Below are 14,778 nucleotides of genomic sequence, written 5' to 3' on the forward strand. Positions count from 1 at the left end.
TTCTACCTTCTGTCATGGGACTTCTGTTCCCAATGTTCATAAACCGAACTTCAATTAAACTACTCAGTCTGCCCCCCAGAGGGTGTAAGATTCTGGTTGAATGAAGCAGACAGAGAGCCAGCCTACAATTGGTCAGAATGTTTATTTACGAGAGCTCTGAATATCATACAATGTACACAGCCTTTTATACCTGACATTTGGTCATACCATATGTCATACCCCTTACAAATGCCCCTCCTCTTCTTTAACACTGTCAATGCTTATTTACAAGTCTTCTCCATCTCATACATTGCTTATCATATCCTGCCCCATGTTACATAATCTACTGCAAGCCTAAAGGTTTCTCCCCTCCCTGGGTGGGGAGACCTTTTTCCTGTTATCAGTTTCACAGTGGTCACAAGTTGTCTGCTGTCTGGTTACTTACATTGCTAAATCATTAACCTCTTGGGGCTATGTGGGACGCTAGCGTGCCACCCGTGGTGCACCCTATCAACAGCAGGTGCATTTCAAGAGCGGCAAATTTGAAACCAAATAAATGTCAAAATTCAAATTTTTCAAACATACACTCTTTGAAAGATAAACATCTCCTTAATCTAACCACGTTGTCCGATTTCAAAAAGGCTTTACAGCGAAAGCAAAACATTAGATAATGTCAGCAGAGTACCAAGCCAGAAATAATCAGACACCCATTTTTCAAGCTAGCATATAATGTCACATAAACCCAGAAGACAGCTAAATGCAGCACTAACCTTTTACAAACTTCATCAGATGACACACCTAGGACATCATGTTACACACAGCATGCATTCTTTTGTTCAATAAAGGTCATATTTATATATAAAAACAGTATTTTACATCGGCGTCTGAGTTGACTAACTATTTTCCCCTCAAATGCGTCCCGGGAAACAGTGCATAATTCCATTTATTACTATTCGAAAACAATTTTTTTAATTTATATTGTCAATCTAACATTTATAGATGAATATCTCTTGAGAACACCTGTCATACCAGATTTTAAATTAACTTTACTGGGTAATCACACTTTGCGATAAAAGGAGATGCGATACTCAGAAAATGAGCCTGGAATACTAGCGCCGCGCCATCTTGGAACAATCGCATGTCACATCTCATCTTGTATAATATTGTCAATAATCGCCTACCTTTAGTTGTCTTCATCAGAAAGCACTCAGAATCCCAGGTCCACAACAGATGTATTTTCGGTCGAAAAAGTCCATAATTCATGTTCCATTAGCCTGCTGTTGGTAGCGTGTCCTAGGGCTATCTCCAAATCTTCCGACGTGCGCGGGACAGAAGTTTAGGAAAATGTACTTTTCCCCTCCTCTAGGTTCGTTCAAACATGTCAAACGTTGTAAAACATTAATCTTCAGGGCCTGTAACACCAAGAGAGCCAATAAGATTTGACGGGGACGATTGCAGAGTGTTTTGAAACACTTCCAAAGGTGGGGGTAGACAGGGCCGCCGACGTCATAATGGTGATGGCCCATCCCCTGTGACCAATTTCCAACGCGTATCATTCACTGAGTTTCGACTGTATAAGGCTCAAACCACTGTGAAAAGACTGGGGACATCTAGTGGAAGCAATAGGAAGTGCTCAGTGAACCATTGCTCACGGTTTGATTAATAGGCAAAGTGATGAAGTCGAGTCCACAATTCAGAATTACACTTCCTGTTTCAATCGGTCTCGGGGTTTTGACTGCCATATGAGTTCTGTTATACTCACAGACACCATTCAAACAGTTTTAGAAACTTTAGGGTGTGTTCTATCCATATATAATAAGTATATGCATGTCCTAGCTTCTGAGTTTGATTAGTAGGCCGTTGAAAATGGGAACGAATTTTTTTCAAAATGAGCTGTGGCGCTCCCTAACCTAGGGTAGCCCCAAGAGGTCAACTTTTCTGACACACACACATTAGTACATTCATCTTATAATCACTCGGTTATACCTTTTTTAGGGTGAAATCATTTAGTCAAACCTTTAACCTCTATGGGACCGGCGGGACGAATTCGTCCCACCTACGTAACAGCCACTGCCAGCCTGTGGCGCGATTTTCAAAACCTTAAAAATCCTATTACTTCAATTTCTCAAACATATGACTATTTTACAGCCATTTAAAGATAAGACTCTCGTTAATCTAACAACACTGTCCGATTTCAAAAAGGCTTTACAACGAAAGCAAAACATTAGATTATGTCAGCAGAGTACCAAGCCAGAAATAATCAGACACCCATTTTTCAAGCCAGCATATAATGTCACCAAAACCCAGAAGACAGCTAAATGCAGCACTCACCTTTGATGATCTTCATCAGATGACAACCCTAGGACATTATGTTATACAATACATGCATGTTTTGTTCAATCAAGTTCATATTTATATCAAAAACCAGCTTTTTACATTAGCATGTGACGTTCAGAACTAGCATACCCCCCGCAAACTTCCGGGGATTTCGCTAACATTTTACTAAATTACTCACGATAAACGTTCACAAAAAGCATAACAATTATTTTAAGAATTATAGATACAGACCTCCTCTATGCACTCGATATGTCCGATTTTAAAATAGCTTTTTGGTGAAAGCACATTTTGCAATATTCTAAGTACATAGTCCAGGCATCACGGGCTCGCTATTTAGACACCCGGCAAGTTTAGCACTCACCATAATCATATTTACTATTATAAAAATGTCATTACCTTTTGTTGTCTTCGTCAGAATACACACCCAGGACAGCTACTTCAATAACAAATGTTGGTTTGGTCCAAAATAATCCATCGTTATATCCGAATAGCGGCGTTTTGTTCGTGCGTTCCAGACACTATCCGAAATAGTAAAGAAGTGTCGCGCGCTTGGCGCAATTCCTGACAATAAAATTCAAAGTATTCCATTACCGTACGTCGAAGCATGTCAACCGCTGTTTAAAATCAATTTTTACGTCATTTTTCTCGTAGAAAAGCGATAATATTCCGACAGGGAATCTCCTTTTCGGCAAACAGAGGAAAAAATCCCAAAGGCGGGGGCGGTCGGGGTCACGCGCATAAGCTAGTGTCTCTTGATGGGCCACTTGAGAAAGGCGATAATGTGTTTCAGCCTGGGGCTGGAATGACGACATTCTGTTTTTTCCCGGGCTCTGAGAGCCTATGGAAGACGTGGGAAGTGTCACGTTAGAGCAGAGATCCTTAGTAAATGATAGAGATGGAAAACAAGTTCAACAAATGGTCAGACAGGCCACTTCCTGTAAAGGAATCTCTCAGGTTTTGACCTGCCATTTGAGTTCTGTTATACTCACAGACACCATTCAAACAGTTTTAGAAAATTTAGGGTGTTTTCTATCCATATGTAATAAGTATATGCATATTCTAGTTACTGAGTAGGAGTGGTAACCAGATTAAATCGGGTATGTTTTTTATCCAGCCGTGTCAATGCTGCCCCCTAGCCCTAACAGGTTAATCATATTATTTCCATTACAATCAACCCTATTGGCTAAATATTTCACATACACTATAACACATCTATTTTTATTGGATTCAGAAATGTCACACAAAATCAAACTAGATCAAAGAAAACGAATACATGTATTTTCATTACATACTTATCAATGACTGTTCTAAGCCTATGTCCAGTCATAACTCTTCGGATTAGGATTTTTGCTATGACCTTCATTTAGAGAAACAGTCTTCCTAAACATTAAAGATGGTCTCGTCTAACATGGGCTCCTCGTAATTGAATGAATCCTCCACCAGGCTCGGCGGTAGGTATTTGTCATCCCACTGGTCTGAACTTGGAATCGGTCCGTATCTCACCATCTGCTCCGTCATCGATCTCTCCAGAGCCCTGGAAATGAGACCTCTCACACAAGGGACCAAACAACAACCACATAATATCAACACAGTCATACAGGTGAAAGCAGCCCACAACACAGTGATTACAACCTTTTTCCATTTTCCGAACGTACTATCAAACCATCCCGTGAGTGCCGTGTCCACCCTGGAATTTTCTGCTAACTCCTGAGCTAAATTGTTTAGACCGGCCAGGGCCTTGGTCACTGATCCATCTGGAGCTGTGTTCTCAGGGATGAAAGTACAGCATTCAGATCCGAACATCACACACACACCACCCTTTTCAGCCAGAAGCATATCCAAAGCTATTTTATTCTGCCATACCATCAAAGTGGTCGCAGCTGTCTGTTCTGCTAACCCTTGAATTGCCTCTCTGGTATAGTTGATGAAACGCTGTTGGTTATAATAAATGTAATTTATCCAATCCACATTTTTATTGAGAGTCAACCACCAAAAAAGACTTGATTCCAATCCAGCCCATATCTGATTCCTTGCTTTAAACTCATCAGGCACCCCCCTTGGAACCCCAATGCTATCAATGTAAATTCTATCGTCAAAGGACCCTGACGGAGCACTCCTCCCCTCTCTTTCACCTGGCACTGGGTCTTTGTGTTGTATAAGGGTGAAGGGCATGCCTAACTGTACCAATGCACAAATACCAGTACAATTTGCAGGCAGGTTTGGCCACAGCTTCATACCTCCACACAACCACCAGACATCCGCTCTCTGCCTTTTTATCTTACTAAAGTCCTCGGAACTCAACCACCCAGTCAGGTCCCTCATTGTCTCGTCAGTTGTAACATTCTCTGTCCTATTGCATGTTCTTACTTCCCCTACGTTCCATCCGTGTGTGTTGTGTCGAGCCACACAATAATAGTCTCCTCCTGCGACTGTGAAAGGGGAAGTCTGGATCTAACAGGCACATAGGATACAGATAATGCAGATCAGTGCAACTGTCTGGCTTCCTTGCCTTCATGAACAGCTTTACCATACAGGCCATTCCCTTTGGTAAATTAATTCCATCGAGTAGAAAGGGGATGGTTGTCAACTGAAGTTTGGCTGTTGTGCAGGCATAACCTTCTTCTTTAGCTACTGATCTAGCTGTATACTGAATCCATTCCAGCCATAGGTTGGAATCCCCAAACCAAGTCTCCACCTCAATCACTTCCTTAAGATCTTTCGTCTGAACTATCCTCACCGGTCCTTGGCTCTGGATGACTACACGGTAATGTCCGTTTTATCAGGGGTACTACTGGTATTCTGGCTGGCGGTAGAACTATCTCCTGTCCTAACCTCTACTACTTGGAATGGTACCGCAGTGTCGACAATGGTCTAGTCAAGGCCAACATACCATAACCCTAAATCCTCTTTCTTTATGCTTTTAATGGTCATTCCTATCTTCAAGCAATACTTCCCTTGCTCTGGATTGCAGTCAAAAACCCTGGCCTTCACTATACTCCATCTGTTTCTATATTGGGTGTGTGGATTGACATAGCCTTCTCTCTCTGTGTGAGCTATGACCTGATTCCATGAGTTACACCGGGATCTACACAGATATCTTCCCCATGAAGTCCGAGTCCTAGACTGCCATGAGGTTAGGGACCCCATTTGGTCTGCATAGAACTCTATTGAGACATCCTTCCCTAACTTTACTCTCACTTCCTTTTTATCCAGATCGAGTGACCTTTTGTACCTAGGCCATAAAAACTCCTCATCTTCTAGACTATGGGTCAAGTTACCACTTTCTGACTTGTCGAGTAGTTCCTGGTGTATTAGGAATATGGCTCCCACAATCAGACAGCTCAGACTGACCAGTACCCCTGTAAAGCCCCACCCCCTCCTGGAGAATATATCACTGGCTAGAGGCCAATCCACGCTTTCACTTCTATGAACGCACACAGTGAGTATCGGGCGGGTTAGGGAATCTTCGTTAGAGAGGTAACCCCCGAACCTTATAGGTATTCGGTTCTTCTCCTAACTCTGTGATTGTTCGACAGTGTCAGTGTGTCTTACCCTCCCGCAATGTGTGATATGAACCCAGGTAGCTCTTTCAGCTATTCTCACCGCGAAGGCTATTACCAGGAACACTTGGTATGGGCTCTCCCACCGTGGCTGCTTCCAGTTCTTTTCTCCTCAGGGACTGGATCCACACCCAGTCTCCTGGTTGGATTGAGTGAATCGTCTTCTGTAATTCATCTGTTGGACACAAAGTCTCGGACATACGGGTTTGGTTAACCATGTGTTCTGTTAGTATATCTTCAACTTCTATGTCTACCTGTTCTGGCCTCCCTAACTCTGGCATTCTATATGGTTTACCTGATCAGCTAAAATGTAATCCATTATTTAAAGAGATAGATCCTAGTAAACCAACTACCCTAATCGTGTCCACCCAGTAAGTTGGGACCGCTTCTTCCCATTTAATATACTTATCTATTATAAAAAATGTTTTTTTAAATAGTTCGTTATCCAATAGGCCACAAAGTGTTTCCGAACCTGCTCTACTATCCCCCCTGTTGACACATGGCTCTGCCCATGTGTCAATCTTGCTGCATCTCTAAACATTGACTTAGGTAGTATTGGTAACTTATCATGATACCAAATACCGTCCTTATATAAATTGCTCCTAACTTCTCCCATTTCGAAATCCCTTTCACTGATGCTCTAGACTGACAATTTTAACATAGATTTGTCTATGTTTACTTCCTCTTTTAACCTCTATGGGCTAGGTGGGACGCTAGCGTGCCACCCGTGGTGCACTCCATCAACAGCAGGTGCATTTCAAGAGCGGCAAATTTGAATCCAAATAAATGTCAAAATTCAAATTTTTCAAACATACAACTATTTTACACCCTTTGAAAGATAAACATCTCCTTAATCTAACCACGTTTTACGATTTCAAAAAGGTTTTACGGCGAAAGCATAAATTTAGAGTATGTTAGGACAGTACATTTACAAGAGTTGTGTGTAATGTTTTGTCAATTCAAAACAGGGTCACCAAAACCATAAAACCAGCTAAAATGATGCACTAACCTTTTACAATCTCCATCAGATGACACTCCTAGGACATTATGTTAGACAATGCATGCATTTTTAGTTCTATCAAGTTCATATTTATATCCAAAAACAGCGTTTTACTATGGCATTGATGTTGAGGAAATCGTTTCCCTCCAATAACCGGCAGTCAAGTCAGCGTCACAAATTAAATAATTAAAATTAGAAAACATTGGTAAAATATTATATTGTCATTTAAAGAATTATAGATTTACATCTCTTGAACGCAATCAACTTGCCAGATTTAAAAATAACCTTACTGGGAAATCACACTTTGCAATAATCTGAGCACTGCGCCCAGAAAAATACGCGTTGCGATACAGACTAGACGTCATGTTGGGGAGATCTAAAATCGAAAATACTATGTAAATAATCCATTACCTTTGATTCTCTTCATCAGATGTCACTTCCAGGTATCACAGGTCCATAACGAATGTAGTTTTGTTCAAAAAAGCTCATCATTTATGTCCAAAAATCTCCGTCTTGTTAGCACATGATCTAAGCCAGCCGGACTTCTCGTCATGAACGAGGGGAAAAAATATATTTACGTTCGTTCAAACATGTCAAACGTTGTATAGCATAAATCATTAGGGCCTTTTTTAACCAGAACATGAATAATATTCAAGGTGGACGAATGCATACTCTTTTATAACGTATTGGAACGAGGGTACCCAACATGAACTCGCGCGCCAGGTGTCTAATGGGCCATCATCGTTCCATGGCTCTTGTTCGGTCAGATCTCCCTCCAGAAGACTCAAAACACTTTGTAAAGGCTGGTGACATCTAGTGGAAGCAATAGGAAGTGCCAAAATATTCCTCAGCCCCTGTGTTTTTCAATGGGATAGGTTTAAAGGTAATACAACACATCAGGTATCCACTTCCTGTCAGAAAATGTCTCAGGGTTTTGCCTGCCAAATGAGTTCTGTTATACTCACAGACACCATTCAAACAGTTTTAGAAAATGTAGGGTGTTTTCTATCCATATGTAATAAGTATATGCATATTCTAGTTACTGGGTAGGAGTGGTAACCAGATTAAATCGGGTATGTTTTTTTATCCAGCCGTGTCAATACTGCCCCCTAGCCCTAACAGGTTAAGAACTGCTGTGTCGACGGCTGCGGTTTAACCTGTTTATGAATGATGACTCTGCAGTCCCTGGCTGAAAAACAGTAGCGCATTTGGATAGTGGTCGATCTGAGAACAATGAAACGGGCGCACGTGTGCACGTGAAGAGTCCATTTTACATTTTCAGTCTTTGAACAAAAACAACGTCGACCCGGTCGGAATATTATCGCTATTTTACGAGAAAAATCGCATATAAATTTATTATAAACAGCGTTTGACATGCTTCGAAGTACGGTAATGGAATATTTTGAATTTTTTTTTCACGATACGCGCCGGCGCTTCACCCTTCGGATAGTGTCTTGATCGCAAGACCAAACGCAGCTATTTGGATATAACTATGGATTATTTGGAACCAGTATAGACCTAGTCTGTTCATTATATACATCTACATGATGTATTGTTACACCATGTAGGAGCAGTATAGACCTAGTCTGTTCATTATATACATCTACATGATGTATTGTTACACCATGTAGCAGCAGTATAGACCTAGTCTGTTCATTATATACATCTACATGATGTATTGTTACACCATGTAGGAGCAGTATAGACCTAGTCTGTTCATTATATACATCTACATGATGTATTGTTACACCATGTAGGAGCAGTATAGACCTAGTCTGTTCATTATATACATCTACATGATGTATTGTTACACCATGTAGGAGCAGTATAGACCTAGTCTGTTCATTATATACAGCTACATGATGTATTGTTACACCATGTAGGAGCAGTATAGACCTAGTCTGTTCATTATATACATCTACATGATGTATTGTCACACCATGTAGGAGCAGTATAGACCTAGTCTGTTCATTATATACATCTACATGATGTATTGTTACACCATGTAGGAGCAGTATAGACCTAGTCTGTTCATTATATACATCTACATGATGTATTGTTAGTCCATGTAGGAGCAGTATCAACCGATAGTAGATGGCTACTTATTTAGATGTTGTTTGACTTAATTAAACTGCCTTAAATGTGCTGTGGTAAACATGTTTTATTCTCACTAATCAACCAACACATCCCTGTGTTTGTATGTCTCAATATAATAGTATTATTTAATTAAATCCATGTAAAATAATCTTTGTCTGAAAATAAAATCTGATCCTCAACTGCGTTTCCCTCCAGTCAGCAGACGGCGATGTGCGTCTTTCAGGCGCACATCGCTGCAGCGTGACGTATAATCTAGTGGACGGTTCTTCATAAACAGCTCGTCAACCACCTCGGTAGCTTGCTAGCCAACATAGCCGAAAGAATCAAGCTATTTATACGCTTTCGGTCTATATTAGCTACTGTGTTTTAGACACACTTCTGTCGTATCTACTTGTTAACCTATTTAATTTAATATTACGTTATTTTTTATTAGTCAGCTATAGTAGCTGGCTGGTTAAGTTAGCATTAGCCTAGTCGCTAATGATAGCTAGCTAGCTAGCTAACATCCCCGAACATGAGCTCCCTAAACTACTCCCCTCCTGTTAAAGAAGAGGAGGTCTGCTGGACGGAGAAAGAAGCTCTGGGGCTGAACATTGTCGTGAAAGAGGAGAAGGAAGAAGAGGATGTTACAGTAAAACAAGAAGTAGAGGGTGAGGCTGTTACAGTGAAAGAAGAAGAGAAAGACGTTACAGTTAAACAAGAGGATGATGCTGTTTTTGGAGTGAAGAAGGAAGGAGAGATTACTGTCACATTGGAAGATGAAGAGGAGGAGACAGGAGATCTGAGTAACACCAGTAAGTACCGCCTTCAATTAGTTTTTAACTTTGGATATTCGGAGTTGGCTCGTCAATACCTCTTCAACGGAGGGCCCTGGGATGATGACTGATATGTCTAGAATCAGACGGCGTAGAGACAAGCTACCCCTTGTTTTCTCCGTTCCGTTTCCAAAAAGTGACTTAACATATATATTTGAGGAGGGTCTATCTGCTGACCGCAGACTGGGGGGCCACGGCATGTAGTGATTTTAATGTAGTGATGTTTTACTACACACCGTGACCCCCAATAGAGCCATGTGAGAGTTGGGTTGGCTACACCAAAGATTATGGATATACTGACAAGATGTCTCTCCATCCTGACAAGGGGAGTCGTTGTCCACAAAGCTGCACTGTGGGTTGTCTCGCTCCCACCTATCCTGTCTTTGGATTGGTGGATACATCTTATTATTGTAATCTATTGTTTATATTCTATGAGGGTTGTTGTCGTCAACCGCCTGTATTCAATGGAGAGAGATGCTTAGCTACTAGCATGAATATGCATAGCGATCTGAAGACAACTCCTATAGTGTTTTTATCAAAGTTGTCGGTATGTCACGTGTCCACGTAACAACTTAATCATTACGAAACTTCTGTTAGATCAAGTAAACCTCACGTAGCAAATAAGCCATTCATTTTGTTGTTGACCAAATTCAACACTTTCCACATTGGGTTGATAATTGTTTCCACTTGGATACAACCAACTGTAACCTACTGGCATGACCTAGAGAGATACAACCTACTGTAGCCTACTGGCATGACCTAGAGAGATACAACCTACTGTAACCTACTGGCATGACCTAGAGAGATACAACCTACTGTAACCTACTGGCATGACCTAGAGAGATACAACCTACTGTAACCTACTGGCATGACCTAGAGAGTTACAACCTACTGTAGCCTACTGGCATGACCTACAGAGATACAACCTACTGTAGCCTACTGGCATGACCTAGAGAGATACAACCTACTGTAACCTACTGGCATGACCTAGAGTGTTACAACCTACTGTAACCTACTGGCATGACCTAGAGAGTTACAACCTACTGTAACCTACTGGCATGACCTAGAGAGTTACAACCTACTGTAACCTACTGGAATGACCTAGAGAGTTACAACCTACTGTAGCCTACTGGCATGACCTAGAGAGATACAACCTACTGTAACCTACTGGCATGACCTAGAGAGTTACAACCTACTGTAACCTACTGGCATGACCTAGAGAGATACAACCTACTGTAACCTACTGGCATGACCTACTGTATTCTTTCTACCAATTGATTGGTTGAAATTTTATGACGTGTATTTGTTCATATAGACACACCCCATGTGTTTAATAAAATCAACTGAATGTGCAGAACTTGAACTGAACTGATGCTTCAAGTTTTTGATTAAATAATTAACACACACAAATGACTTGAGGAAGCCAGAGGTCAATATAACCAGAAGAAAATAACCAATTCCCCACCTGCTGCTGGCCTTCGTTAATTCTGACGTTATGCTCCTGAAGTTTCCGGTAAAATAGGCAAACTTTTTCCATTTCCGTTTGAAGTGCCAATTTATCTGACCATTTCTACCGATCTGCGTGCCAGTTATGAACGAGTTACAACACTTGTTTGGCTCCGCCGCTTCTTGGGTCGGTGAAGTGAGGTATTAAATTTAAGGATTAAATCATTTAAGGAATATATCCGAGTCTCACGCTCATCACCTGTGGAATGCGGGGCTTCCAGCGAGGTGTGGATTTAATAGTATGTTGTACCTTGTTTCCCTCCTTCAGGGAACAGTAGTTATAGTCATAACATGTGGATTTAATAGTATGTTGTACCTAGTTTCCCTCCTTCAGGGAACAGTAGTTATAGTCATAACATGTGGATTTAAAAGTATGTTGTACCTAGTTTCCCTCCTTCAGGGAACAGTAATTATAGTCATAACATGTGGATTTAATAGTATGTTGTACCTAGTTTCCCTCCTTCAGGGAACAGCAGTTATAGTCATAACGTGTGGATTTAATAGTATGTTGTACCTAGTTTCCCTCCTTCAGGGAACAGTAGTTATAGTCATAACATGAGGATTTAATAATATGTTGTACCTAGTTTCCCTCCTTCAGGGAACAGTAGTTATAGTCATAACGTGTGGATTTAATAGTATGTTGTACCTAGTTTCCCTCCTTCAGGGAACAGTAGTTATAGTCATAACGTGTGGATTTAAGAGTATGTTGTACCTAGTTTCCCTCCTTCAGGGAACAGTAGTTATAGTCATAACATGAGGATTTAATAGTATGTTGTACCTAGTTTCCCTCCTTCAGGGAACAGTAGTTATAGTCATAACGTTAGGCTTGTAATATGATGAACTTATATACTGGATCTTGCTGTCGGACAGTTTTTTTGTATTCAGATCTCTGAAATGCTCTCTAACTACGTGACATTTAGTGTCTCCTTATGTTACGCTGGGAAAACAGTTTTCATGGGCACAGAAATCCTAAATTATTTCAGTTTACTAAATCCAATGGTTCTTACCGAGAGTCACCTTAACTTTATTGACAACACCCAAATGGATACTGTCATTAATGCGGTTCGTAAATAATTACACATAATACTTAATACTGTAGCCTTTTAGTTACAATCACATGTTCAACTATCATCAGCTGATCCAGGAAATCATTTTCTGCATGCCAGTCAAATGTAGTTCTTCATTCATTACACCGGTAAAGACAGTTATGCCGTGCTCCACGTTGGATCCAACATCCCTAACAAATTGATGTTTATAATGCGTTATTGTCTACTTGATTTACAGTAGGGTCTCGTTAGTCCATTTGGAAATGGAGATACTTAGCTCATAATGTGTAGAGAACTGTTCCTTGATGGATAGGCTATTGTACAACACACAGAGCTATTTTCCTTTATTCAGAACATTTAGAATGACAACACATTACAGAGTAGCCTAGTGGGATTATTCACAAAATTATCTGGTGATCAGGTTATGAATTGTCATGACAAAGACATTTTAGTCTCCTTGTTTCACCTAAAATATTAAATGATTTATAGTCCTAGGTCTATGTTGTTGTTAGGTGAAGTTATGGGTCCTACAGTAGGTCTATGTTATTGTTAGGTGAGATTATAGACCATTTTGGCATACACTTAGTGGACAAAACCTCATTGTCAGGCTGATGTCAGGCTGATGGAAAACTAGCCAATGATCATTTTACTGGTTGAAGTCGTTTTTAAATATAAAGTAGTACATTTTCGACAATAACACAAACATTATATTAAATCAGGACATTCAAACGAGCCTTTCAATTATAATCCAAAGTAGTGTCAAATGATAATAATAATCATAATCAACCTGGAAATGGAGGCTATTTTTGCTGTCAGCCTATGAGAACTCCCCTGAGTTTTCCCCCACGGTGGTGAATTAGTGAATAGACACAGAGCTTAATGTGAGTTTCCTTGAGTAGCACTCCTGATCTAGTGCTGTAATATTCAGAATACATTGTGAAAACTAATCTTTGCTCACCATTTTTTAAATATATATTTTTTTTTCACCCCTTTTTTCTCCCCAATTGGTACTTACAGTCTTGTCTCATCGCTGCAACTCCCATACGGACTCTGGAGAGGCGAAGGTCGAGAGCCCTGCGTCCTCCGAAACACAACCCAACCTAGCCGCGCTGCTTCTTGACACAATGCCCATCCAACCCGGAAGCCAGCAGCACCAATGTGTCGGAGGAAACACCGTACACCTGGCGACCTGGTCAGTGTGCACTGCGCCCGGCCCGCCACATGAGTCGCTAGTGCGCGATGAGACAAGGATATCCCTGCCGGCCAAACCCTCCCCTAACCCGGACGACGGTGGGCCAATTGTGCGTCGCCCCATGGGCCTCCCGGTCGCGGCCGGCTGCAACAGAGCTTGGACGCGAACCCAGAATCTCTAATGGCACAGCTTAGGCCACTTGCTCACCATTTTTGCTCCAGGCAGATATACTACATCCATAACTAGCGGTTTCTGCATTAGCAGGGAGGTGTTTCTGCAATCAAATTGTGTGTGCATCGCCCTTGTCGCAATTTTAGCAAACACAGAAAGGTGCCTATATTTGAGAACAAAAGTCGCCTGGCACACTGCTTAGGAGTTCAACACCTTTTACTTATTTCTAGTTACTACTAATGTGAAAACAAGACTAAATATGACTATTGTTGCTCACTTGACTGTCTTAAGACAATTGTCAAGTAATTTTAACATTCATTACAGACGTCAATTGTTGTACAGTATCATGGCTACGCTGTTGGCATCACCTTTTTCAGTGGATTTCTGCTGTTGTGAGCCTTTAACTATCTGTCTGACTTGTTCACACAGGAGAGAGACGTTACTATCATGGATCCTCTGGGGATCCTCAACATCATGATGCTAACGAGTCAGAGAAGAGTCTGTCCAGATTCTATCACCTCAAGAAACACCAGCAGAGACCCACAGGGAAGAAATCTATCTGCTGCTCTGACTGTGGAAAACATTGCAAATCTTCATCAGAACTTAAAATACACCAGCGAACACACACAGGAGAGAAATCTCACCACTGTTTTGATTGTGGGAAGAGTTACTTAAGATTAAAAGCACTAAAAGTACACCTGAGAATTAACACTGGAGAGAAATCTTACAGCTGTGATCAATGTGGGAGGAGTTTTACTACATCTTTCTCTCTGACTCTACACCAGAGAATACACACAGGAGAGAAACTATACAGCTGTACTCAATGTGGGAAGAGTTTTACTCAGTCAAGCAACCTGTTATCACACCAGAGGATACACACAGGAGAGAAATCTTTTAGTTGTAATCAATGTGTGAAAAGTTTTATTTAATCTAGTTACCTGACTGTACACCAGAGAATACACACAGGAGAGAAACCTTATAGTTGTGATCAATGTGGGAAGACTTATATTTCATCTTGCCATCTGACTAGACACCAGCGAGTACACACAGGAGAGAAACCTTATAGCTGTAATCA

The sequence above is a fragment of the Salmo salar genome, unplaced genomic scaffold, assembly GCF_965601325.2.
Source record: "Salmo salar unplaced genomic scaffold, fSalSal1 ptg000177l, whole genome shotgun sequence".
NCBI lineage: Eukaryota > Metazoa > Chordata > Actinopteri > Salmoniformes > Salmonidae > Salmo > Salmo salar.